Source organism: Pinus tabuliformis, chromosome 5_1 (assembly GCF_031772625.1).
Source record: "Pinus tabuliformis cultivar Carrire ecotype Pingquan chromosome 5_1, CPIR1, whole genome shotgun sequence".
In the NCBI taxonomy this organism is placed as follows: Eukaryota; Viridiplantae; Streptophyta; class Pinopsida; order Pinales; family Pinaceae; genus Pinus; species Pinus tabuliformis.
Window position 1 is genome coordinate 260,370,906 of NC_142305.1, and position 26,620 is coordinate 260,397,525.

Below are 26,620 nucleotides of genomic sequence, written 5' to 3' on the forward strand. Positions count from 1 at the left end.
ATTTCAGTTATCACTCACTGAAATTTTGTGTATTTTTTCGAGTCCAAAAGCCACTGAATCATTTGTAAATTTGTGGGAAATATCCACAAAACTAAATTTTAGGTTAGTTACAATTGTGCATTTGATTATGGTTGGGAGTAAGCATGCCTCTTCAAAAAATTCAGCGATGATTCAATGAAATTTTGTGCATTTTTTCGAGTCCAAAAGCCACTAAATCATTATGTAAAACTATTTTGTCATGATATTCAATGTTTCTGTTGAAATTGTTGAGTTTTATTAACATGGCATGCAAAATGAATGACTTGTACTTTGGATGCATGGACAAAATGATGTTTGAAGAATGTGGGTTTGTAGAAACACTTGTTTCCTTGGAAGTATTAATTCTATTCTTTGAAATGAGAACACTAAAATGACTCAGGTTACATGTTTAACATTCCCTTTTATTTCAAAACAATATTTTGTTCACATATTTAACTATAGTCTGCATAAACAATGGCGAGGAGATGATTAGTTCATTTAATAAAACAAAAAAAAATCAAGTATGCATAGCATACCATAACTATGGTCAATAAGTTCTGGCCTTCTCCCATGCAATTATGAGATGTCACATGAAACCCAAAAATTATTCAATAATGGTAACAATTAATTTGTAAGAGGTTTGGATTTGGACTTGCAAATTAGAGGGGTGCACAATAATGTAACAATTGTCACATTGACATTTTTATTCAATCTTATTGTAATTCTTTTGTTGGAGTTTGATTGAGGTATAACTTTTATTTCTTTATTTTTAAATTTTAGTTTGGACCAAAGGGGCAATTTCCTAAGGGGTGAGGCTAACCCTCTTCTCAGGGCATGCAAGGGTGAGGTAAATATGATTGACTCTATCTCTCATAAACTCGAATCACAATTTTTTTTAAGAGAAGGTGATTTCAAGCATGTTTAGAGCCACAAGCTGAGATTCAAAGTTTTCTGCAAGTGGCCAGAACAAACCTTCAAAGTCATGGTGATGAAGCATGTACTTCTGATAATACAAGAATTATGTTTGAACTCAGCATTTGTAGCTTCAATTGTTTTTACTTCTCAATTAATGTTGGGGCTCTTGTTTCCAGCAGCGTTATTGTATGGTTTGAAGATAGTGTTGGGTGGGGATGTGGGTTTCCTATCCCTAGCATTTTTGTGGGATTAGCTGTAATAATTTTCTTTTATGGGACACCACTATATAGACTCTAGAAACCTAGAGGAAATCCCCTCACATGGTTAGGCCAAGTAATAGTTGCAGCATTGCATAAATTGCAAAAGGAAGTCCCTTAAGATAGTTCAATGTTATAGGAGGAGCAAGACAAGCGTTCTGTTATTTAAGGAAGTGAAAAGATAGAGTATACAAATGATCTCAAGTACTTCTCTTATTCTTTTTTTAACTTTGAGGGCTGATTTTATATGATTCTTTTATTTACCAAAATAATTGCATTGAAATGAGCATTGTACATCAGATAGTTTCAAGAGTCTAGAACTACAAGTTGACATAATTGTAGTATAAGAAAAATATATATATATATATATATATATATTACCCACTATTATTTAAGATCCAACTTAAAATGGTCATAGTTGTCTTGACAAAGCAGTGATAATAACATAGATGATATTCAGGACAATGGATTTTCCAATCCTTGGAAACAATGTATTGTGACCCAAGTGGAGGAGCTGAAGATTTTGGTTCATATGTTTCCCATATGGGTGAGTGGTATTGTATTCTTTTTTGTTTATGCTCAAATGTCAACAATGTTTGTCGAACATGGCATGACCATGGACACCAACATGGGTTCCTTCAAAATTTCTTCAGCATCATTGTTTATATTTGATATAATGAGTGTCATGATATGGGTTCCAGTTTATGATCACATAATTGTGCATATTTCTTGTAAGTACACTGGAAAAGGGAGGGGGTTTACAAAGCTGCAACGAATGGGTATTGGGCTGGTCATATCAATAATTTCTATTGCAATAGTTTCCTTGGTTGAAATCAAGCATTTTGATATTGTTAGAACTCTCGATTTGGTCCATGATATAGTCACACCAGTTTCCATGACCATTTTTTTGGAAAATTCCCTGGTATTTCTTGGTGCTTCAATTTTTTTCTTTATAGGGTCGCTAGATTTTTTCTATGATGAGTCTCTTGATCCATTGTGCAACTTGTGCAATGCTCTTTCTCTTCTTAAAATAGCATTAGGAATCTATTTGAGCACCTTAATTGTTACCATTATCACTTTTGTCACCACTAAAGGAGGAAAACAACGATGGATACCTGACAATCTCAATGAAGGCCATCTAAGCACCAACTAAGAAATACTAAGGAATTCGGTAAAAAAATTGTGCAGTTATCTTTCTCCTTACAATAGCATTAGGAAGATATTTGAGCACCTTAATTATTACCTACACACTTTTGTCACCACTAAAGGAGGAAAACAGGGATGGATACCTGACAATCTCAATGAAGGCCATCTAACCTACTACTTTTGGCTTTTAACTTCCCTTAGCTTTCTGAACTTGTTGGTATACATCGCTTGTGTACACATATACCAGTACAAGAAGCAAAACTAGGGCCAAATTCCAAATTACATGTGATGCATTACAATTATCCATGAGTCATTTCTCTTTGGTGAAGTGATTACATAATTTTATTTAACATTATATTGACTTGTAAAATGTTTAGTTGAATGTAATTAACCTTTTATCAATGTTACAATGTTAGATATAGTGGTGATAATACTAGTTTTTCATTAATATTGATCATGGCATTTTCTTATATCTTTACTATCATGTTCTATTTTCAAATTCAAATGGAGAAATGAACTTATGTTGGAAACATCGAAATAAATTGGAGAATGGCCTAGAGGATATGCAAGATTTTTAGTGCTTAGTTATATTGTGGGTAGATGTTCATATTATACATTGATATTATGCCAGATGCTATGCTTATGTACACTTCTCTTCAATGATTATTTGTTCTTGAACTTTTTTGGATGATTTGTAGTTGGACTAAAGTTTGCAATATATTGAGGTGTTATCTAAGATTATTCATCATTAGAAACCTTGTTATGAAACCAACTCACAAAAAGATAGAAAGGAGAGATCAATGCCTTAGAATTCAGCCTCTTCGAGGGGGCAACCTCCTTTACATTACACAAATGAACAATTCTTGGATGATTCAAATGAAAAAACCTCCTTTATATATATAGGAGTCTAAGGAGTCACAATATAACCCAGCTGACCTAACAATAATAATATAAAGCCACAAAAATAACAATAGAGGGATTCTATGAGGCACAATAATAACAATATGGGGATAATAGTGGCACAACAATATTAATAAGGGGTACAACTACAATAGTAATGGGGTAATCACTAGTATTATAGGGACCCAACATGCCCCTCTCCTTCAAAAAAGTGTTGTCCTCAACGCTTGAGAAGTTCTGGATGCTTCTGTATAAAATTCTCATCCTCCCATGTGGAATCTTCAACGGATAAGTTCTTCCACTTGATAAGATACTCCGAAATTGATCAATTTCGTAGCTATCGAGTTCTTGTTTCTGTGACTGCTTCCGGTTCTAATATAATTTTTCCTTCCTCATCAAGTTCTGGCAATATTCTTTGAACTGGGAGCTTGTCGCCTATAACCTTCTTTAAACATGAAACATGGAAAACTGGGTGCAATCGATAAGCTGCAGGAAGCTCCAATTTGTATGCCATAGTACCAATCTTTTGCAACACCTTGTATTGACCATAATACTTTGGTGATAATTTATTATCCTTCTTAGCTTGCTTGAGGGGCATTTGCTTATATGGTTTTAGCTGTAGGAATACCCAATCACCTACATCAAAACTTCTTTCGCTATAATGTTGATCTGCCTGTTGTTTCATTCTATTCTATGACAACATGAGGTTATCCTTTAAGAGTTGGAGGACTTGTTTTTGATGTTCAATGTGATGTTCCACTGCTTGAACCTTAGAATTTTCTCTGAAATATGATGTGATGGATGGTGGCTGATACCCATAAAGTGCCATAAATGGGGTCATTTTTGTTGCTATATGGAAGGAAGTGTTATACCACCATTCAGCCAGAGGCAACCATTTGATCCATTGTGTCTGTTTATCAGATACAAAGCAACGAAGATATCCTTCCAAACATTTGTTTACTATCTCAGTTTGCCCATCAGATTGAGGATGATAAGATGAGCTATGAGCTAACTGAGTACCAAGACAAGAAAATAATTCTGTCCAAAAATTTCCACTGAAAATGGGATCTCTGTCACTTACAATAATCTTTGGGTTTCCATGTAGCTTTTGAATTGTTTCCATAAATGCAGTAGAAACTGTACTGGCTTTAAATGGATGTGATAATGCACAAAAGTGTGCATACTTGGTAAGTCTATCAACTACCACCATGATGACACTCTTTCCCTCAGACTTGGGTAAACCTGTGATAACATCCATTGAAACCTCCTCCCAACGTTGGCTTGGAATGGATAAAGTTGTAAAAGACCCAATGTCTTAATTGTTTCAAATTTATTTTGTTGGCAAACCAAACATTCCGCCACAAAATTTTGAATATATGCTTTAAGGGCATCCCAAAAAAATTCCTTCTTAACCCTGTGGTAAGTTTTTAAAAATCCTGAGTGCCCTCCTAAGGGAGAAGTGTGCAATTCCATAAGAATTTTTTGTTTTAGTTGGGAATTCTTACAGAGGTATAAGCGATCTTTGTACCATAACGAATCATTTTTCCAGCTAAATGTATCAGACATAGTGGAATCTTGTTGTAACTTTCGTATAAGTGCCCACACTTCTTTGTCATTCTTCCATTCCTCCCTTGCTTTGTTTATCCAATCTGGTTGGATAATATAAATGGCGCACAAAAATGCTTCCACATCCTCATCCTTTCTTGAGAGTGCATCTGCCACCACATTTTGCTTCCCTTTTTTGTAGATGATTTCAAAGTCGTAACCCAACATCTTTGTGACCCACTTTTGTTGCTCTTCAGAGGATAATATTTGTTCTAAAAAGTATTTAAGGCTATCATGAGCCGTTTTTACCTTGAAGTGTCTTCCCATTAGGTAGGGTCGCCATTTCTTAAGTGCATGGAGTATTGCCAACATTTCCTTCTCATAAATATCTTTGTGTAAAAACTTTCCCTTGATTGGACGACTTTCAAAAGCAATGGGTCTTTCATCTTGCATTAAAATAGTACTAATTCCATTTCCTGAAGCATCACATTCCACAATAAAGGTTTTTGTGAAGTCCGGTGTAGCTAAGACCGGTGCTTGGCACATTGCCGCTTTAAGATGTTCGAATGCCTTTGTTGCTTCTGGAGTCCATAAAAATGCATCTTTCTTCAATAATGTTGTTAGAGGTGCTGCTATTCTCCCATAATTCTTAACAAACTTGCGATAATATCCTGTCAACCCGAGAAATCCTTGCGGATGCTTTATGGATGTGGGAATTTTCCATTCCTTAATGGCTTTAATTTTGATAGGGTCTACCTTAACTCCTTCATGAGATACAATATGACCCAGATATTCCACCTCTTGTACTCCAAAGAAACATTTGGATCTTTTTGTATATAATTGTTTCTCCTCCAATAGTTGTAGCACCCTGTCAACATGCTCAACATGATCCTTCCAAGACTTGTTGTAGATTAGTATATCATCAAAAAATACTAACACAAATTTTCTAAGGAATGGTTTGAAAATTGAATTCATCAAACCTTGAAATGTTGAAGGTGCATTGGTAAGGCCAAAAGGCATGACCAAAAATTCATAATGAACCTCATGAGTTCTAAATGCTGTTTTCAAAATTTCTTCAATCTTCATTGTGATTTTATGATATCTTGAACGAAGATCCAACTTGGTGAAGTAAATTGATCCATGCATATCATCTAGTAATTCATCAATGACAGGAATGGGAAACTTATCTTTAATAGTGAGTGTTAACACCCAGGTTGTTCCCTATGACTCCCAAGGGAATACGGCCGGGGTAACCACTAACCAATCTTTGGATTACAGCTTCTAGCCAAGCTGTAATCAGAGAGGGCTCTCTCTTTATGATTTGTCACTGTTTTGATAGTATTTCAGGCTAGCTGTGATGTTTCAAGGTTTGGTTTTATGTTTTTGGTTGAGGGATGTCTTCTGTATCCAAGGTAGAAACCTTCAGACAATTCTAGTCCATTGGGTAATTGAGTCTTTGGTTACTGGTTGTTTGAGAGGTAGATTAGGCTTGCTGAAACTGCAGGGCCTTTTGAATATCTCATGAAACAAACTTGATATTATAATGATGAAATGTGTGTAACCAGTGAAAAGCAATTAAGAATTTTCCACTAAGCTCGGTTGTGAGAAAGAGATGTATTGTAAAGGAGCAGACTTGAATTCCTAAACAATAATTCCTGTGAAAGATACAGTGTAAGGGTGCAGCAGTTAAGAATCACACCTTTATAACCATAACTGAAGAAAACATTTGTAATAGCACAGATTGAATTCAGGGTATTCTATGAATAAATCCTGGAATTAATCTTTTTCTCTGCCATTAATTGTGAAATCTAGAACATGGATGAGTTATGAAAAATAACAGAAAGAACATAACGAAAGTTTAAAGTAAACTTATTGAGCCATGATAACACGCAGGAATCCTGTAGCACTCAGCAATCGCATTACAATCCCTCAGACAACACAGACTTTGGAAATTCCATCAGCCTTTGTATTAAACTCTGAAAATTTACAGCAAGAGAACTCTTGAAGAGAAATCAACAACAACCCCTGCAAGCTTATGCCAGGGGGAAATATATACAAAAGGTTATACAAAATATCTAAGGCGTTGAGTCATCTGGGAAATAAATGTTTTCACCAACTTGTACAGAACAGCAGATAAGAAGTTATTACTGCTTTTAATACAACATAAATGCTCTTTATGTCTGTCAGGAGATATTTTGACCTTTGGAGGCCACCGAGTCGGTCTGAACGTTCTGCTTTAATGTTGGAAAATGCGTCTTTATGGTTGTCGTGCTGCAACTTTCGGCCTTGCTACCTATTAGCTGTCAATTGTGCTTTATTGGCCGAATAGTTCTGCTGAGTTGGCTCAGCCCTTCCCTTTTCATGCATGCTGATCTTTCCAAGTTTTCCTGTGCATGATCATTTGTAATTTTGAATAATAAATAACAAAAACTTGATCTATAGACTCTAGCTTACAATATCAGCTGTATCATTTTGGTCCAGTATTCCCATGTGGGCAATTGATGCCTCAGAATTGCCTCTAATGTCTCATCTTCCTCTGTGTATTTGTAGAAATTGGGAGGCACTTCAAACAGATGCTTGATCTCATCCATAATAAAAAATAATTTCTCTACCCTGTTGTAGAGACTTTGTCCTGTTGTTGGCGCTGTTTCCTCTGAGGTGCTGGCCTTCTCTATAATCTAATTTGTGGCAAATGTGTTCACCCTCTTGGCATAGTTTTCATGTGAAAGAAGTTTTCCTGCGCTGTTCAGTAAGCTTGGAAGACCTCTGTTCTGTAATGCCACAAATTTGTCCATGAATCTATTGACCTCGGTCTGCATATCCTGGGTCCTTCTCTCTAGTGTCTGCACTAGGCTTCTCAGTGTTAGGACCCTCTTTATTAGCTGGATGGTCTCAGTTCTGCTTGAGATTCCCATTGCTGCCAGCTGAGCACTTGTTCTGTTATTAAGCACATTGATCATTCTATTGGCAACCTCAGGCATATTGCCTAGAGATGCCCTTGATCTTTGGATTTCCCTATATTCTTTTCTTATGAGCTCAATCTGCTCATGAATTGTCTCAATGTATTGCCATTGGTCAGTGATGGACTAGCCAATATGTGCCCATTAGACTGTTTTGAGCTCAGCCACTACTTTGTCCAATGTGAGCTCCTTTTCCAGCTCCTTTATCTTATCCTTAAGGGCCTTTATTTCCCTGCCCTTTTCTGCTACAGTCTGCTTAGATTTGTCATATCTTTCATTCAATTTGATCAAATTTTCCCTGGCCTCTTTTAACTCTGCCATTTGGGCTTCCAGGGCTTGGATTTCATTCCTTAGCTTCTGCATGTCTAGGCTTGAAGCCTGGTCTGTTGTTGGCGTTGGTGCTGAGGTGGATGGTGTTGCCTGTTCTGTTTGTTGAGTAGGGGGAGCAGTGGTTTGAGGACCTTCCTCAAGATTAATTATTTCAGGAGGAGGTTGAGAGGTTTGACCTCCTTCCTTTTGCTGCAATGCTGCCTGGGCAGCCTCTGACTCTCCCAACTTCTCTTGGGTTTGGATTAGCTGTTTGTATAGGGATACCAGCAAAGCTGTGGCATCTTGATCATGTCTCAGCTGAGCAACTTCTTCAGTTTGTGGGTGAATTGTTGCTGGGACTTTGACCATCTTTCTAAGGGCTGCCATGTCTGCGTCTCTCAATTTCAACAATGCCTGCACAGCCTTAATATCCTTGGGATCATGCCCAAGTTCTATAATTATTTCCTCCAAGGCTTTGATTCTATTATCCTTTGCTTGAGAGGATGCCCTTTCCAACTCAAGCTGGGCAGTTGTATTATTTAGGCTATTTTCTAGCCTGTAATTCACTAGTGTTTTATCTGCCAGGGAGGCATACACCATCTCACCCATTTGCTTGTGCAATTCGATTTGATCCATTGGGTGGATGTCCTTGGCAAGGACCTCAAGATTGGTCCTTATATAATCTGCAGGGGACCGTGGCTATACTACAGCTGGCATAAAATGACTCATTATCATCTTGCCCTCATGAACATCATAGGCAGACATCAGTCTTTGCTGGTTGGTAGGAGCCATTTTCAGCAGATGATTATAGAGCTGTATTTTAAGTGGCTCATTTCTCCTTTTAATATCAATGAATTGCTGTTTGATGCCTCCTTCAGCTTCTCTTTGGTGGCTTGAGGAGCTGACTTCTCCTCCCATTGTTCTGTCTTGTCCCTGCTGGAAGGAACTAGCGGATGCTTCTCTACTAGGTGGGCCCATGCCCAGACACTGCCCTATTGGCATTTCCTCCTCAGAGAGGGGATTCATTCTATGCCTTTTCTCTCCCTGATTTATGGATGATGTAAGGGGAGTCTCTCTGTCCCTTTTCCTACTTATATCCTCCTTTTGTGGAGTTTGGAGGACTGAGGTTTCAGTTGTAGTTTCTTGTCTAGGAGGCACAGTGTTCTGAGCCTGCTGCTCAGTGAAAATTGGGGCCTTAGCTGCCATTTCTTGCTGTAATGGCTGCTCTTTGTCCTGCTGCCCCTCTTCTTGCTGTTTTTCTTGCTGTTGTGGCTGCTGCACCTCCTCATGAGGCGGCTGTTCTGTTTCCATCTCTTTTTCCTTGCCTTTGCTAGAGGTTTGCTCACTAGCTTTGGCCGCTTGCTGATTTGCAGTTGAGGACGAGGCAACTGCTCCCACTTGTGTGCTTGGAAGAGTGAGTACCTGTGAACAAAGTTCAAGGTTAGCCATCTTTTTCAGATTTCTCACTGCTCTTTGATTCAACTCTTCTTGTGTAACAGGCTCCTCTAAGGATCCTCTCCTCCATTTTACTTGATTTGCATATTTTTCTATGTGAGGGATCCTTATCTGGTCATAACCTGACAGCCTATACTTGACCCTTCTTAAAGTTATGAAGTGATTGGGGTCATATGGTTTCCACAGGAAACTGGTTTGCAGGCCAAGGGATTCTAACATTCTATCTGCCTCTTGCCAGCCTTCTTCCCTTTTGTTGTAGATAAAGTGGCCAAGTTGGTTCCTGACCTTCAGCTGTGCTTTCTTACCTCTGCCTGAAAAGTGAAGCACATCGGCATTCCCAAACTGCCTGAAATATTCCAGGGCAAACAATCTCATGGGTACATATCTGGGCAATCTGTAGGGAGGCAATTCACACCCATATACCCTGATGACCGTGTGGTTCTGGTAGAAGTACCAGTCCCCAATGCTGTATGTTTTAGATAGCTGAAGGACCCTCTGCATCTCATCAGTGAGCCTTGGAGGAGGTGAGCTCATCAGTATAGACATGGCTGGGTGGATGAAGAGATCTATGAACTCACAGTAAGTGTATGGAGATTTAGATCTGCAGTGGAAGGCAGAGGACCAATGGACTACTGACCTTGGGTTTCCTTGTGCATCCACTCTTTTCATAGCAAAATGAAATTTCTCGTGTTGATAGTACAAAATCAAATGGTAGATGTAGGAGGTGTATCTGAACACCCTTTCTCTTGCCAAGTTCATCAATTGCTCATGTATTTTGTCTGATATATAGGTGGCATAGTCATAGCAGATCGGAGACTTGCCAGGGGTAAACATAAGCATCATTACCAGCATAGTTTCGTCAAAAAACTCAATCGAATTGTAGCCCCGGATGGGACTGATCATATGTACTAGGTCTCTGCCCAGTTGATTGAGGTATACATGGTTGATAGGAGGATACTTCACAGAGTCAGAGTCAATGTAGAGTTGATTTAATTTGGTGACCTGAGCATCTGTCAACCTGGCTCCTTGCTTAATCAGATCACTCAGTGACAAAGGAACCAATTTCTTCTGAGTTTTGAATTGCAACGTCTCTCTGATGGCTTCAGGAGTGATATAGAAAACAACTGAGCCTGAAGGGTCAATCACTGCCCTCTGAGTAGGGTCATAGCATTCAGCACATAGATGAATTAGCTCATGAAACTGGTTGACCTGTGGGAGTTTGAAGATAGGGAGAAAAGAGTCCCAAATACCTAATACATCTGTTCCAGCTTCATGTTTAATCCTCAACTCATTCAACAGATGAATGTGGTACTTGCTGTGCATCAACATTTCTTCGGATATCTGATAATCCAGGTCTGCTAGAGGCTTCCACTCCAATTGTCTCTGAGGGGCATTCAATGGAGCAACGATCAATGCCACCAGGGCTACTGGTGGATCCATGGTTACTTTAAGGAATATCTTGTTTATGGACTAGTGTTACTGTGCAGAACACCACCAAAGAGTTTTCTATGAACATGAAGGTGAATTACTTAGGAACAGAGGACAAAAGGTGAGTTGCAGCAATTTAAATACTGCTTAGAGCACGAATAAGGCAAATGTCTGGCCTTACTCTCTCTTTTACAGCAAATTGGTATGGTTTGGGTTACTAGTTCGCGATTGGGCGAACAGAATGCAGTTTTCATAAAATTTCAGGTAAACGAGGCTTAGCTGGTGAATTTCAACACTCTAGGTGTAAATGGAGACTAGGCAGAGGGGATTTGCCGGTGAATTATATATTTTTTCACCGTTTTAAGTTATTTTGGCAATTTACAGACAAAACCGAGCGCAGAAACGATTTGCATGGATAAATACCTGATATACAGTCAGCAATGGTCAAGAATGTAGGTGAAATGGCGCGCCAGCGGTCTCCAGGTTGAATTCAGCAGGTTGACGAAGGCTCGGACGTGAAATTCATGCAGAGGATACAACAACGTTTTTTTGCAAAAAGTGCAAAGAACGCGACATTTCGGCCAAAATATGGTTTTTTTAGGACTTTGGGGCCTTTTTTGGATGACGTTAGCATGACGTCATTAGGTGGGGTCAAAGTCGGATGACGTCAGCATGACGTCATTGGGCGACGTGGCGGCATACAAGAGGTCCACGGGGATGGTGAAGTGGGAGATAGGTGGGGAAACTGGAGGACGGGGCGCTGACATGGCGGTGACGCGGGCAGGGCGGATCAACCGAAACCGGAAGTGGTTAGCGGTTTCATATCGCACCGCTTTTGATACGGAAGCAAAAATGTCAGATGTACCTCCGATACGCTGTGGGGGTGACGCGTAGTAGAGGCTTGACGTCACCCTCTGACAGATATCGGAAGGTAACTCTCGGACGTCGGGGCCGGTCCGATATGCACGAGGGCCGTCGGATCAAAAGGGCCCCATCCGACGGTCGACGGGACGTTGAGGTGGCCGAACGATACGGATGGAGGGCAGGAATAAAATAATGTTTCTTTTGAGATTTGCGCCCGGCGGGACCTTTGGAAATTTGGCGGATTACGTAGTTTTTCCAATGTATTTTTATGCAAATGCGCTCTTGTGCCAAACTTTGGGTAAATGGGAAAAAGTGGGTTTTCATATGTTTTTTGCAAACGGATCAGGTTAGTGGTGGAAATGGGTTTTCACAAGGGTTCTTAGCTAATGAAGGGTTTAATGGGTTAAATCACTTCAGAAGGGGAAAGAGGGGCAAGAGTTAGGGCTCTTAAGCTGACCAGATGTCAATTTAATCCCTGATAGTGAACATATGGCTATAATGCCAAGGGGAGGGATATTTATACAATGCTTGGGGTTTATACACCATAGTGTTATAATAGTAGGGAAAGGGTAACATAGGGGATTTAGATAATAGAGGTCAGGGGTTAATATGGATGAAATGGTGAATAAGGAGTGAACTCACTAAGTTTATTTGGAAATCACTTAGTTTAGGGAGTAGATCAAAATGAAAAGAATTTTAGACAAGAAATGTGGCTTTTAAAGGAATAAGAACCACCATAAAACCTCAAATTCTTCCATGAATCTCAATTGATGAGGGGATGTTAGGAATGGGAGTGAAAGGGGAAACTGGGAAGTTAGACATGCTCCTTTGCTTTGCTGCCACCTGATGGAGAAGAGGAGCTTCTCAATCCATTGATTATCCTTTGTGAATAGGTTATCACACATTCAATTATAAGGAATTACATTTCTGCAACCCCATCTGCCTACCCATCTACTTGCCTAGCATTTTTTTGTTTCTTCTTGGAGGGTGCACTTAGACTTGCAGACCCTTATTTGCCTTTTCTTTTCTCTTGGCTTTTTCTTTTGATTTTCTATCTAGAACTACTCTTATTGCTTCCAAGGTCCTAGATTAAGCAGTTGGGAACCTTAATTCTCTACCTAAGCTACTGGCCTGCCAAGATTAAACAGTTTGGACAGACTTCTTTCTCTACTCTACAACAAAAATTGAAACATGGCATGGTCCAGATTAGGCTGTTGGACCATTCATCAAAATTGAGTCAACAAAGAACTTATGTACATGCATTGTTTTCTCTAGGAAATATGGGATCTTTGCATCACCAAAGCAGAGCATATTTGGAATTTTCTTTGCCAATCATGAAATATGAAACCTATTGGTATAGGTCGCTAACAGTGGCTCCACATGGGGATGGTTTTTCCATTTGAAAGACCAAGAACAGCAGGTCAGAATGCCTTGGCCCTTGACTGCTTTTACCAAAACTTGAAGTATGCTACTGTGAAATGCCAAAATTGTATTCTTCCCATCTTGGTAAATCTCTGAACTCATTAGCTTTTGGCTGAGAACCAATAAAACTTGGGAAACTGCATTTTTACATTTTAACAGAAAGTAATATATACACCTGATTATGTACAAGGGAACCTCAGGCTGCACTTATGGATAGTAGTCAAAATAGTGCTTCAACATCCTGCCATTCACAGGACCTTCATCCAAATCAGTTTCTTTAAGACCTTTAAGGAAATAAGTATTGTTTCCTTGTACTGCTTGAACAGCAAATGGTCCTCTCCAAAGGGAATCAAATTTTCCATGTTTTCCTTTATCTTCCCTTCTTGAATCCCACTTGAGGACTTTGTCTCCAACATTAAAATCTTCTGCCTTGGTCCTTCTGTCAAAAGCTTTCTTTAATTTTTCTTGTAAAACTTGAACTCTGCTGTAAACTTGGTCTTTAGTTTGTTGTAAACATATAATTTGATTTATCCTTCTCTGCATATCATTTGGTTCAGCTTGACTTTCTTGAAGAAGTTTCATAACAAGAATCCCTAGTGCTGAAGGGAATTTGGCTTCTAATCCATAGACTAACTCATATGGGCTGACCCTAATTGATATCTTGGTTGTTAGTCTATCTGTCCATAAGGCATTCACAAGTTTCTTATGCCAATTCTTTTTATTTTCTTCCAGCACTTTCTTTATGATGTTTACTAGCCTTTTATTTGATGACTCAGCAAGGCCATTTCCTTGGGGATAGTATGCAGTAGAATGGCCCAAGGTAATGTGAAATTTGTGGCAGAAATTCACCATCTTCTTAGATATGAAAGCAGCAACATTGTCTGTTATTAATTTGTCAGGACAACCAAATCTAGCCAATATGTTATTCTCCAAAAACTGAATGATTGTTGAATCATTTGCTTGTCTGCATGGAACAACTTCAATCCACTTAGTGAAGTAGTCTGTAGCAGTTAGAATCCATCTATGTTGGCCTGAAGATGAGGGATGAATTTCCCCAATGAAATCCAAGCCCCATTGTTGAAAAGGTCTCTCTGTGGCAATAGGCCTCAAGGGAAGTGGTAGTAACTTTCTCTTTCCCTCAAACACTTGACATTTTAGACATGATGTGGTAAACTTTTTAACATCAGAGAAAACAGTGGGCCAATAGTAACTAGCCCTTAGTATTTTGTCCACGGTGGACTTCCAGTACAAGTGTCCACCACAGTCATCTGCATGAAATTCTTTCATGATATTGTCAGTCTCATTCTCAATTAAGCAGTTTAGCAATATCCCTTCATGGGTTTTCCAAAGCAAATTACCATCCATAACACAAAATCTTGAGGCTTTGATTTTTAAGAACCTACATTTAGTTCTGGACAATCCTGGGGGAGCACACATGTTTTGTAACACATAACATATATCAGAGTACCAAGGGGATTGTTCAAAGGCTACGTTGATCTTTGGAGTCGCCAACTCCGGTTCATTGTCCAGTTGGTTTATGTCTAAGGCTTGGAAGTTTGATTCTGTCATTAATTTGGCCAAGCCTTGCCCTTTTATCAGCTTTGTAGGTTTTATTTCAATGTCAAATTCCAAGATGTTGGCAATCCATTTTCCTCTTCTACCCTCTAAGTTTTCTTGGGTGAGTATGTCTTTTACAATAGGACTTGGCACATAAGCTATAACATGGGAATAAAGGATGTAAATCCTAAAGTCTTTAATGGCCTTGACCAAAGCATAAGCTTGTTTTTCCATGATTTGATATTTCAGAGGTGCATCTCTAAGAGCTCTGCTAAAGAAAGCAATGGGCTTTTCATTTCCTTGGTCATCTTTCTGTAATAAAACAACAGCTATAGTATGTTGGGAGGCAAAGGAGAAAATGATGAATTCTTTATCAAATTGAGGATTTGTTAGGACTGGAGTTTGGGTAAGGGCCAATTTTATACCTTCAAAGGCTTGATTTGCTTCAACAGTCCATTTCACTTTTGAATCCTTCTTTAGCATGTTATTTAGTAATCTGATCAGTTCTGCTAAGTTTGGGATAAATCTTCTCAAGAAATTTATTTTTCCCAAGAATGCTTGCAATTCTTTGATATTTCTTGGGTGGGGCATGTGTAAGATAGCTTGTATCCTATCTGGGTCAATTCTGATGCCATCCTTTGAAATGATATGTCCCAATAGCTTACCTTCTTCCAAACCAAATAAGGATTTCTTGGGATTCAAGGAGATTCCATATTTCCTGCATGTTAGGAAGATCTGTCTCAAATGTTTCAAATGTTCTTGGTCTGATTTTGAGAAAGGTGTGAGATCATCTAAATAAATGACAAGGAAGTCATGAATCTCTTTGGCAAAAGCAATATCCATTGCTCTTTGAAAGGTAGCCCCTGCATTTTTCAATCCAAAGGGCATTTTCACATATTTGAAGGTTCCCCAAGGGGTTGTAAATGTTGTTTTATCCTGATCATCAGGGTGAACTAGGATCTGGTTGAAACCTGAGAATCCATCAAGTAATGAAATCCTTGAGGCCCCTACCACTCTTTGGAGAATGTGATCCATCTTAGGCAAGGGATAATTGTCCTTGAGGGACACTTGATTTAAGTTTCTAAGATCAACACAGAGCCTTATTTCACCAGTTTTCTTTCTTGTGGGCACCAAATTTGAAATCCAATCAGAAAACCTGATTGGTGCTATGATACCAGCTTTAAACATTTTTTGCAGCTCCTTTTCAATTGAGGGGAGAAGCATGGGATTAATTCTTCTCAATTTCTGTTTGAATGGATTTTGATTAGGCTTGAGAGGAATAGTGTGCTGGATAACGGAGGTAGCATAGGATTTTAGATCCTCATAGCCCCATGCGAACACGTCCTGAAACTCTTTGAAAAGGTCAATGTATTTGGGCTTTTGATCAGGAGGTAAGGATGTAGACAATTTTATTATCTTGGGTTTCTCAATGGTTCCAATGTTGCATTCCTCAACGACAGTGTTAAGGGGCTGCATCTTTGGTTTTGTAGGGATGTCATTTGAGTCAAAGATGTCCTCTAATGGAGTTAGGTCTGTTGGAAGAAAATTGTCTTTCAGCTCTATGATTTCAGCCTCTGTAACAGGCACTTCTTCATAACTGTTTTGTTGAATTTCTTGTATGTTTTCTTTGTTGAAAATGGTTGGATGTAGCATTTGTTTTGTTGTCCTGGGTGATATAGGGTGGTTATTGTGTTCAAACTGTATTTGTGATTGACTTTCTCTTTCAGGTATTTGTGATTGACTTTCTCTTTCAAGTATTTGTGATTGACTTGCTCTTTCAGTGTCAATATTTAATCCTGCAAATTCTTGTTGCAAGGTCAAGAAATTATTTATTTGTGTATCATCTTCAAATACTTGCCAGTCCTTGACATTGTTTGGGACAGAAGGTCTATGTCTTACCTCAGCTGTAAAGCAGTGGTGGGACTCAAAAGGTAGCTTGCAGGTACTTGCAAATGTGGCTAAATTGTGAGCATGCAAGTTATGGATTCTGGGAATCTTGGTAATTTCAAATTCAGTGAAGGACTGTAGTAGTTCAGCAGCAGCAGATCTATAAGATCTCAGTCTTTTGTCATTGGTGACAAAATTTCCCTTTACTTGTTGGACAACTAGGTCTGAGTCTCCTAGAATTGACACTTTTATGGCTTGTTGGGATTTTACTAGCTTGAGGCCTAGTAAAAGAGCTTCATACTCTGCCATGTTATTAGTGCATCTGAAATTTAGTCTGTAGGCTCGGCCTTCTGCATGACTGTTTTGTCTATTATGTATCCAAACTCCAGCTCCTGCCCCTAATTTGTTGACTGACCCATCAAATTCAAGAAACCATAGGTTCTCTTTTTCCAGGGGAGATTTAATAACTTCTCTGTGATCTGGGATCATAAGTTGAAGTTCTGGTTTTTCACCTGGTTTGTATTCTAGGAAAGTTTGATCACTTGATTGAATTAGCTTAATTTCTAGAACAACAGCTTTGTTTAGTAATGGTTTAACCATTATTTCTTGGGTAGCAGTTTGTTCATCAGTGTCCTCCTCTTGTATGAATGTATTGGTTTCAACATCATTGTTTGAGGGAGTTGTATTATCATTGAAGAGGATGTATGAGTCTATGCCTGAATGGACAGCATATATGGGAAAATTTTGGGGCTTTTCTTCACTGCTGACCATGTATTTCATTAGTGTTTCTCTGTACAGTCTCTTTGGTTGCCCAAAAACAGAGATGGTGGCGTATGACATGTCCAGTTGTAGGGAACCTTGAATTTTAGCCCCCCATGTCCTTGATAACAGCATCCCATACTTGGGTGGGATATCAGCAACTACAACATCCATTAGAATTGTTTTATTTGGGTACTGAACAAGGGACACACATAGATCTTTTATTAGACCTAAGCACTTGACTTGGCTGGAGTCAAAGGAGAATAGGTCCTTATATGTTCTTGTAATATCTAGATTCAATCTTTCCATGACTGCTTTTGGCATGAGGTTGTGAGAGGCACCTGAGTCAAACATTGCATTGTGTAATATCTTATCATGAACATGTAAACTGACATAAAAAGGTAATATCCCAGTGACTACTATTTTTCCATCAACCTCTGGACCAAACAACAATTCTGGGGTATCATCCAACACATTGACATCATCTTTGTTGTTAGTAAGTTGAAGGGACTTCTTGATTTGTTGTTTATAAATGTCATGCTTGGCTAGTTCTGAAAGAGGAATAACTACCTTCAATTTACCAATTTCAGTTTCTAGGTCAAAGGGTTTTTCAGATTGGGTCTTTTGGTTGTGGATGACAGTTCTTCCCTGTTCACTAACTCTTCTTCTTGATTCTTATCTTGATCTTGAGGCTTGCCCTTCTTGCTCATCTCTTGAGGAGTGACACTTGGGTTAGGGTGCAAGGATGATGTAGCCATGGGCTGTTGTTTTGAAGAAAACGGTTCAGTGATTTCTTCAATGGTTACTTCCTTTGCAAGTGATTCCGTTGTGTCATTTGGCTCTATGACTATGGCTCTTTTGGGCTGCTGGCTATCCTTTATCTTTTCAGGTTGCATTACATTTACAGTTCTACTCCTTAACTTGTATTGTTTATGGACTTCATAAACCGCTGTGTCATAGCCTTGTTTAAAGTCAAATGACTCACCTGATTTGGTTTGGAACAACTTGATTTCCTCATCCTCATGATCTTCTTGTGTTAAAAAGACTTGACTTTCACCATCCAAACCCATTAAATTAATGTGGGGATCTTCATTGGGTTCACTTGATGTGGAAGTCTCAGCATAATTCTCTTGGAAAGGGGGTCTTATGTCTGGGTCAGAACTGGCCTTGCCAACGTTTGGATTTTGAGTTCTCCTAAAATTTGGATTCCTAGCAGGGTTTTTTTGTGGTGTTTCCCATGATGACTTTCTCTCAACAGATTCCACTCTATCACCCAATCTCTTCATACCAGTGAGTATTGCATCCAGTTTTTTATCAAAGGCTGAGGGTTCTTCTTTGAAGGTGGTTCTCTTTTCCAACCTTGCTCTGTTTCTTTTGGCAAACAGGTTAGCTTCCACTGTGACAACAACCTTTTGGGCATCTGTGAGGGTTTCAGGAGCTCTCTCCTTCAACTGATAGGCCATATCAGGGTCAAAACCATCAGGAAATTTGTACAAGGCCAAATCAGGAGGAGGTCTTAAATTTTGTGGGATTGCGTTATATACATTGTTGAATCTTGCACAATACTCCAAAACAGTCTCTTGGGGACCTCTTTTGATAGTGTCATATTCACCAAGTATGTGCAGAGGATCTTTCTTTTTCTCCCATCTGTTAGTAAAGGCTTGATAAAGCTCATCAGGAGTAGTGATGGAATTTTCATTCAGGGATCTAAACCAAGTTCTTACATCCCCAGTCAGACTTTGAACAAACATCGTCATTCACACATTGTCATCATCTATTTCATAGGTCTCAAAATGATCTTGCATCTTTTTGGCATGCTGAATAGCTGTGAAAGGGCCAGTGGAGTCAAAATATGAGATCTTAGTTTGGTAGTCTTGGGGTAGAGCTGCAGCATTAGTAGGTAACTGCAAGGGTGCATACCTATTGGCCATATTTGCGAGGTTTGTGGGATTGACAGGGATAAACGGGATGACAGGGATGATGGGTACTACAGGGTTGATGGGACTCGTAGAAACTAGAGTGTTGGTCAAGGGAATATGTGCAGTGGATGAAGGTATGAAAGGAGGGCTTTGAGATGTAGATGGTGAACTGGGGGAGTCAAGGCTAGACCGAAATAGAACCTTGATTGGAGTGGGAACAGGTTCAGGGTGAGCTGTCTCAGGACTCAAATCACTAGGATTTTCCTGCCTTTGCTGTTTCCTAATTATTTTAGGGATTGTATTAGGATTTTCAAAAACTGCTGGTGGATTTGGGTCAGGGTTTGACCTAGTGTGTCTGGTTTCCCATTTAGGAGCCAGCTTCTGAACCTTTTTTTGAGTATGTTTTTTGGAGCATTTTTATATCTGTAAGGACTAGGCAAGATTTTGGAATGGATGTATATTTCCCAAAGCTAACATGAAGATTGACTGAAGCAGCATTTATCTGAACCTGTTAATGTAAAACAAAAACAGTTCTGAAGGCTTCCTGGCTGGTATTCAGACTTCATCTGTAGATTTAGGAGATATATAGTAATTAGAAAATCCTAAGGAAGTCCCCAGTGGAGTCGCCAATTATGTTAACACCCAGGTTGTTCCCTATGACTCCCAAGGGAATACGGCCGGGGTAACCACTAACCAATCTTTGGATTACAGCTTCTAGCCAAGCTGTAATCAGAGAGGGCTCTCTCTTTATGATTTGTCACTGTTTTGATAGTATTTTAGGCTAGCTGTGATGTTTCAGGGTTTGGTTTTATGTTTTTGGTTGAGGGATGTCTTTTGTATCCAAGGTAGAAACCTTCAGACAATTCTAGTCCATTGGGTAATGGAGTCTTTGGTTACTGGTTGTTTGAGAGGTATATTAGGATTGCTGAAACTGCAGGGCCTTTTGAATATCTCATGAAACAAACTTAATATTATAATGATGAAATGTGTGTAACCAGTGAAAAGCAATTAAGAATTTTCCACTAAGCTCGGTTGTGAGAAAGATATGTATTGTAAAGGAGCAGACTTGAATTCTTAAACAATAATTCCTGTGAAAGATACAGTGTAGGGGTGCAGCAGTTAAGAATCACACCTTTATAACCATAACTGAAGAAAACATTTGTAATAGCACATATTGAATTCAGGGTATTCTATGAATAAATCCTGGAATTAATCTTTTTCTCTGCCATTAATTGTGAAATCTAGAACATGGATGAGTTATGAAAAATAATAGAAAGAACATAACGAAAGTTTAAAATAAACTTATTGAGCCATGATAACACACAGGAATCCTGTAGCACTCAGCAATCGCATTACAATCCCTCAGACCACACAGACTTTGGAAATTCCATCAGCCTTTGTATTAAACTCTGAAAATTTACAGCAAGAGAACTCTTGAAGAGAAATCAACAACAACCCCTGCAAGCTTATGCCAGGGGGAAATATATACAAAAGGTTATACAAAATATCTAAGGCGTTGAGTCATCTGGGAAATAAATGTTTTCACCAACTTGTATAGAACAGCAGATAAGAAGTTATTACTGCTTTTAATACAACATAAATGCTCTTTATGTCTGTCAGGAGATATTTGACCTTTGGAGGCCACTGAGTCGGTCTGAATGTTATGCTTTAATGCTGAAAAACGCGTCTTTATGGTTGTCATGCTGTAACTTTCGGCCCTGCTACCTGTTAGCTGTCAATTGTGCTTTATTGGCCAAATAGTTCTGCTGAGTTGGCTCAGACCTTCCCTTTTCATGCATGCTGATCTTTCCAAGTTTTCCTGTGCATGATCATTTGTAATTTTGAATAATAAATAACAAAAACTTGATCTACAGGCTCTAGCTTACAATATCAGCTGTATCATTTTGGTCCAGTATTCCTGTGTGGGAAATTGATGCCTAAGAATTGCCTCTAATGTCTCATCTGCCTCTGTGTATTTGTAGAAATTGGGAGGCACTTCAAATAGATGCTTGATCTCATCCATAATAAAAAATAATTTCTCTACCCTGTTGTAGAGACTTTGTCCTGTTGTTGGCCCTGTTTCCTCTGAGGTGCTGGCCTTCTCTGTAATCTGATTTGTGGCAAAGGTGTTCACCCTCTTGGCATACTTTTCATGTGAAAGAAGTTTTCCTGCGCTGTTCAATAAGCTTGGAAGACCTCTGTTCTGCAATGCCACAAATGTGTCCATGAATCTATTGACCTCGGTCTGCATATCCTGGGTCCTTCTCTCCAGTGTCTTCACTAGGCTTCTCGGTGTTAGGACCCTCTTTATTAGCTAGATGGTCTCAGTTCTGCTTGAGATTCCCATTGCTACCAGCTGAGCACTTGTTCTGTTATTAAGCACATTGATCATTCTATTGGCAACCTCAGACATATTGCCTAGAGATGCCCTTGATCTTTGGATTTCCCTATGTGCTTTTCCTATGAGCTCAATCTGCTCATGAATTGTCTCAATATATTGCCATTGGTCAGTGATGGACTGGCCAATATGTGCCCATAAGACTGTTTTGAGCTCAGCCACTACTTTGTCCAATGTGAGCTCCTTTTCCAGCTCCTTTATCTTATCCTTAAGGGCCTTTATTTCCCTGCCCTTTTGTGCTACAGTCTACTTAGATTTGTCATATCTTTCATTCAATTTGACCAAATTTTCCCTGGCCTCTTTTAACTCTGCCATTTGGGCTTCCAGGGCTTGGATTTCATTCCTTAGCTTCTGCATGTCTAGGCTTGAAGCCTGGTCTGTTGTTGGCGTTGGTGCTGAGGTGGATGGTGCTGCCTGTTCTGTTTGTTGAGTAGGGGGAGTAGTGGTTTGAGGACCTTCCTCAAGATTAATTATTTCAGGAGGAGGCTGAGAGGTTTGACCTCCTTCCTTTTGCTGCAATGCTGCCTGGGCAGCCTCTGACTCTCCCAACTTCTCTTGGGTTTGGATTAGCTATTTGTATAGGGATACCAGCAAAGCTGTGGCATCTTGATCATGTCTCAGCTGAGCAACTTCTTCAGTTTGTGGGTGAATTGTTGCTGGGACTTTGACCATCTTTCTAAGGGCTGCCATGTCTGCGTCTCTCAATTTCAACAATGCCTGCACAGCCTTAATATCCTTGGGATCATGCCCAAGTTCTATAATTATTTCCTCCAAGGCTTTGATTCTGTTATCCTTTGCTTTAGAGGATGCCCTTTCCAACTCAAGCTGGGCAGTTGTATTATTTAGTCTATTTTCTAGCCTGTAATTCACTAGTGTCTTATCTGCCAGGGAGGCATACACCATCTCGCCCGTTTGCTTGTGCAATTCGATTTGATCCATTGGGTGGATGTCCTTGGCAAGGACCTCAAGATTGGTCCTTATATAATCTGCAGGGGACTGTGGCTGTACTACAGCTGGCATAAAATGACTCATTATCATCTTGCCCTCATGAACATCATAGGCAAACATCAGTCTTTGCTGGTTGGTAGGAGCCATTTTCAGCAGATGATTATAGAGCTGTATTTTAAGTGGCTCATTTTTCCTTTTAATATCAATGAACTGTTGTTTGATGCCTCCTTCATCTTCTCTTTGGTGGCTTGAGGAGCTGACTTCTCCTCCCATTGTTCTGTCTTGTCCTTGCTGGAAGGAACTAGCGGATGCTTCTCTACTAGTTGGGCCCATGCCCAGAGACTGCCCTATTGGCATTTCCTCCTCAGAGAGGGGATTCATTCTATGCCTTTTCTCTCCCTGATTTATGGATGATGTAAGGGGAGTCTCTCTGTCCCTTTTCCTACTTATATCCTCCTTTTGTGGAGTTTGGAGGACTGAGGCTTCAGTTGTAGTTTCTTGTCTAGGAGGCACATTGTTCTGAGCCTGCTGCTCAGTGAAAATTGGGGCCTTAGCTGCCCTTTCTTGCTGTAATGGCTGCTCTTTGTCCTGCTGCCCCTCTTCTTGCTGTTGTTCTTGTTGTTGTGGCTGCTGCACCTCCTCATGAGGCGACTATTTTGTTTCCATATCTTTTTCCTTGCCTTTGCTAGAGGTTTGCTCACTAGCTTTGGCCGCTTGTTGATTTGCAGTTGAGGACGAGGCAACTGCTCCCACTTGTGTGCTTGGAAGAGTGAGTACCTATGAACAAAGTTCAAGGTCAGCCATCTTTTTCAGATTTCTCACTGCTCTTTGATTCAACTCTTCTTGTGTAACAGGCTCCTCTAAGGTTCCTCTCCTCCATTTTACTTGATTTGCATATTTTTCTATGTGAGGGATCCTTATATGGTCATAACCTGACAGCCTATACTTGACCCTTCTTAAAGTTATGAAGTGATTGGGGTCATATGGTTTCCACAGGAAACTGGTTTGCAGGCCAAGGGATTCTAACATTCTATCTGCCTCTTGCCAGCCTTCTTCCCTTTTGTTGTAGATAAAGTGGTCAAGTTGGTTCCTGACCTTCAGCTGTGCTTTCTTACCTCTGCCTGAAAAGTGAAGCACATCGGCATTCCCAAACTGCTTGAAATATTCCAGGGCAAACAATCTCATGGGTATATATCTGGGCAATCTGTAGGGAGGCAATTCACACCCATATACCCTGATGACCGTGTGGTTCTGGTAGAAGTACCAGTCCCCAATGCTGTATGTTTTAGATAACTGAAGGACCCTCTGCATCTCATCAGTGAGCCTTGGAGGAGGTGAGCTCATCAGTATAGACATGGCTGGGTGGATGAAGAGATCTATGAACTCACAGTAAGTGTATGGAGATTCAGATCTGCAGTGGAAGGCAGAGGACCAATAGACTACTGACCTTGGGTTTCCTTGTGCATCCACTCTTTTCATAGCAAAATGAAATTTCTCGTGTTGATAGTAAAAAATCAAATGGTAGATGTAGGAGGTGTATCTGAACACCCTTTCTCTTGCCAAGTTCATCAATTGCTCATGTATTTTGTCTGATATATAGGTGGCATAGTCATAGCAGATCGGAGACTTGCCAGGGGTAAACATAAGCATCATTACCAGCACAGTTTCATCAACAAACTCAATCGAATTGTAGCCCAGGATGGGACTGATCATATGTACTAGGTCTCTGCCCAGTTGATTGAGGTATACATGGTTGATAGGAGGATACTTCACAGAGTCAGAGTCAATGTAGAGTTGATTTAATTTGGTGACCTGAGCATCTGTCAACCTGGCTCCTTGCTTAATCAGATCACTCAGTGACAAAGGAACCAATTTCTTCTAAGTTTTGAATTGCAACATCTCTCTGATGGCTTCAGGAGTGATATAGAAAACAGCTGAGCCTGAAGGGTCAAGCACTGCCCTCTGAGTAGGGTCATAGCATTCAGCACATAGATGAATTAGCTCAGGAAACTGGTTGACCTGTGGGAGTTTGAAGATAGGGAGAAAAGAGTCCCAAATACCTAATACATCTGTTCCAGCTTCATGTTTAATCCTCAACTCATTCAACAGATGAATGTGGTACTTGCTGTGCATCAACATTTCTTCGGATATCTGATAATCCAGGTCTGCTAGAGGCTGCCACTCCAATTGTCTCTGAGGGGCATTCAATGGAGCAACGTTCAATGCCACCGGGGCTACTGGTGGATCCATGGTTACTTTAAGGATTCTGTTGTTTATGGACTAGTGTTACTGTGCAGAACACCACCAAAGAGTTTTCTATGAACAGGAAGGTGAATTACTCAGGAACAGAGGAGAAAAGGTGAGTTGCAGCAATTTAAATACTGCTTAGAGCATGAATAAGGCAAATGTATGGCCTTACTCTCTCTTTTACAGCAAATTGGTATGGTTTGGGTTACTAGTTCGCGATTGCGCGAACAGAATGCAGTTTTCATAAAATTTCAGGTAAACGAGGCTTAGCTGGTGAATTTCGACGTTCTAGGTGTAAATGGAGACGAGGCAGAGGGGATTTGCCGGTGAATTATATATTTTTTCACTGTTTTAAGTTATTTTGGCAATTTACAGAGAAAACCGGGCGCAGAAAGGATTTGCATGGATAAATACCTGATATACAGTCAGCAGTGGTCAAGAATGTAGGTGAAATGGCGCGCCAGCGGTCTCCAGGTTGAATTCAGCAGGTTGGCGAAGGCTTGGACGTGAAATTCATGCAGAGGATACAACAGCGTTTTTTGCAAAAAGTGCAAAGAACGCGACATTTCGGCCAAAATATGGTTTTTTTTAGGACTTTGGCGCCTTTTTTGGATGACGTCAGCATGACGTCATCAGGTGGGGTCAAAGTCGGATGACGTCAGCATGACATCATCGGGTGACGTGGCGGCATACAAGAGGTCCATGGGGATGGTGAAGTGGTAGACAGGTGGGGCAACTGGAGGACGGGGCGCTGACACGGCGGTGACGCTGGCGGTGACGTGGGGAGGGCGGATCAACCGAAACCGAAAGTGGTTAGCGGTTTCATATCGCACCGCTTTTGATACGGAAGCAGAAATGTCAGATGTATCTCCGATACGTTGTGGGGGTGACGCGTAGCAGAGGCTTGACGTCACCCTCTGACAGATATCGGAAGGTAACTCTCGGACGTCGGGGCCGGTCCGATATGCACAAGGGCCGTCAGATCAAAAGGGCCCAATCCGACGGTCGACGGGACGTTGAGGTGGCCGAACAATACGGACGGAGGGCGGGAATAAAATAATGTTTCTTTTGAGATTTTCACCCAGCGGGACCTTTGGAAATTTGGCGGATTACGTAGTTTTTCCAATGTATTTTTATGCAAATGCGCTCTTGCGCCAAACTTTGGGTAAACGGGAAAAAGTGGGTTTTCATATGTTTTTTGCAAATGGATCGGGTTAGGGGTGGAAATGGGTTTTCACAAGGGTTCTTAGCTAATGAAGGGTTTAATGGGTTAAATCACTTCAGAAGGGGAAAGAGGGGCAAGGGTTAGGGCTCTTAAGCTGACCAGATGTCAATTTAATCCCTGATAGTGAACATATGGCTATAATGCCAAGGAGAGGGATATTTATACAATGCTTGGGGTTTATACACCATAGTGTTATAATAGTAGGGAAAGGGTAACATAGGGGATTTAGATAATAGAGGTCAGGGGTTAATATGGATGAAATGGTGAATAAGGAGTGAACTCACTAAGTTTATTTGGAAATCACTTAGTTTAGGGAGTAGATCAAAATGAAAAGAATTTTAGACAAGAAATGTGGCTTTTAAAGGAATAAGAACCACCATAAAACCTCAAATTCTTCCATGAATCTCAACTGATGAGGGGATGTTAGGAATGGGAGTGAAAGGGGAAACTGGGAAGTTAGA

The 26,620-nt window shown here is 40.0% G+C and overlaps 1 pseudogene; it reads left to right on the plus strand.

Annotated features, from left to right (window-relative positions):
- The first annotated feature begins 1,038 nt into the window (after positions 1-1,038).
- The window catches only part of LOC149164392 (protein NRT1/ PTR FAMILY 8.3-like), a 117,202-nt pseudogene continuing 91,620 nt past the window's right edge, over positions 1,039-26,620 (plus strand).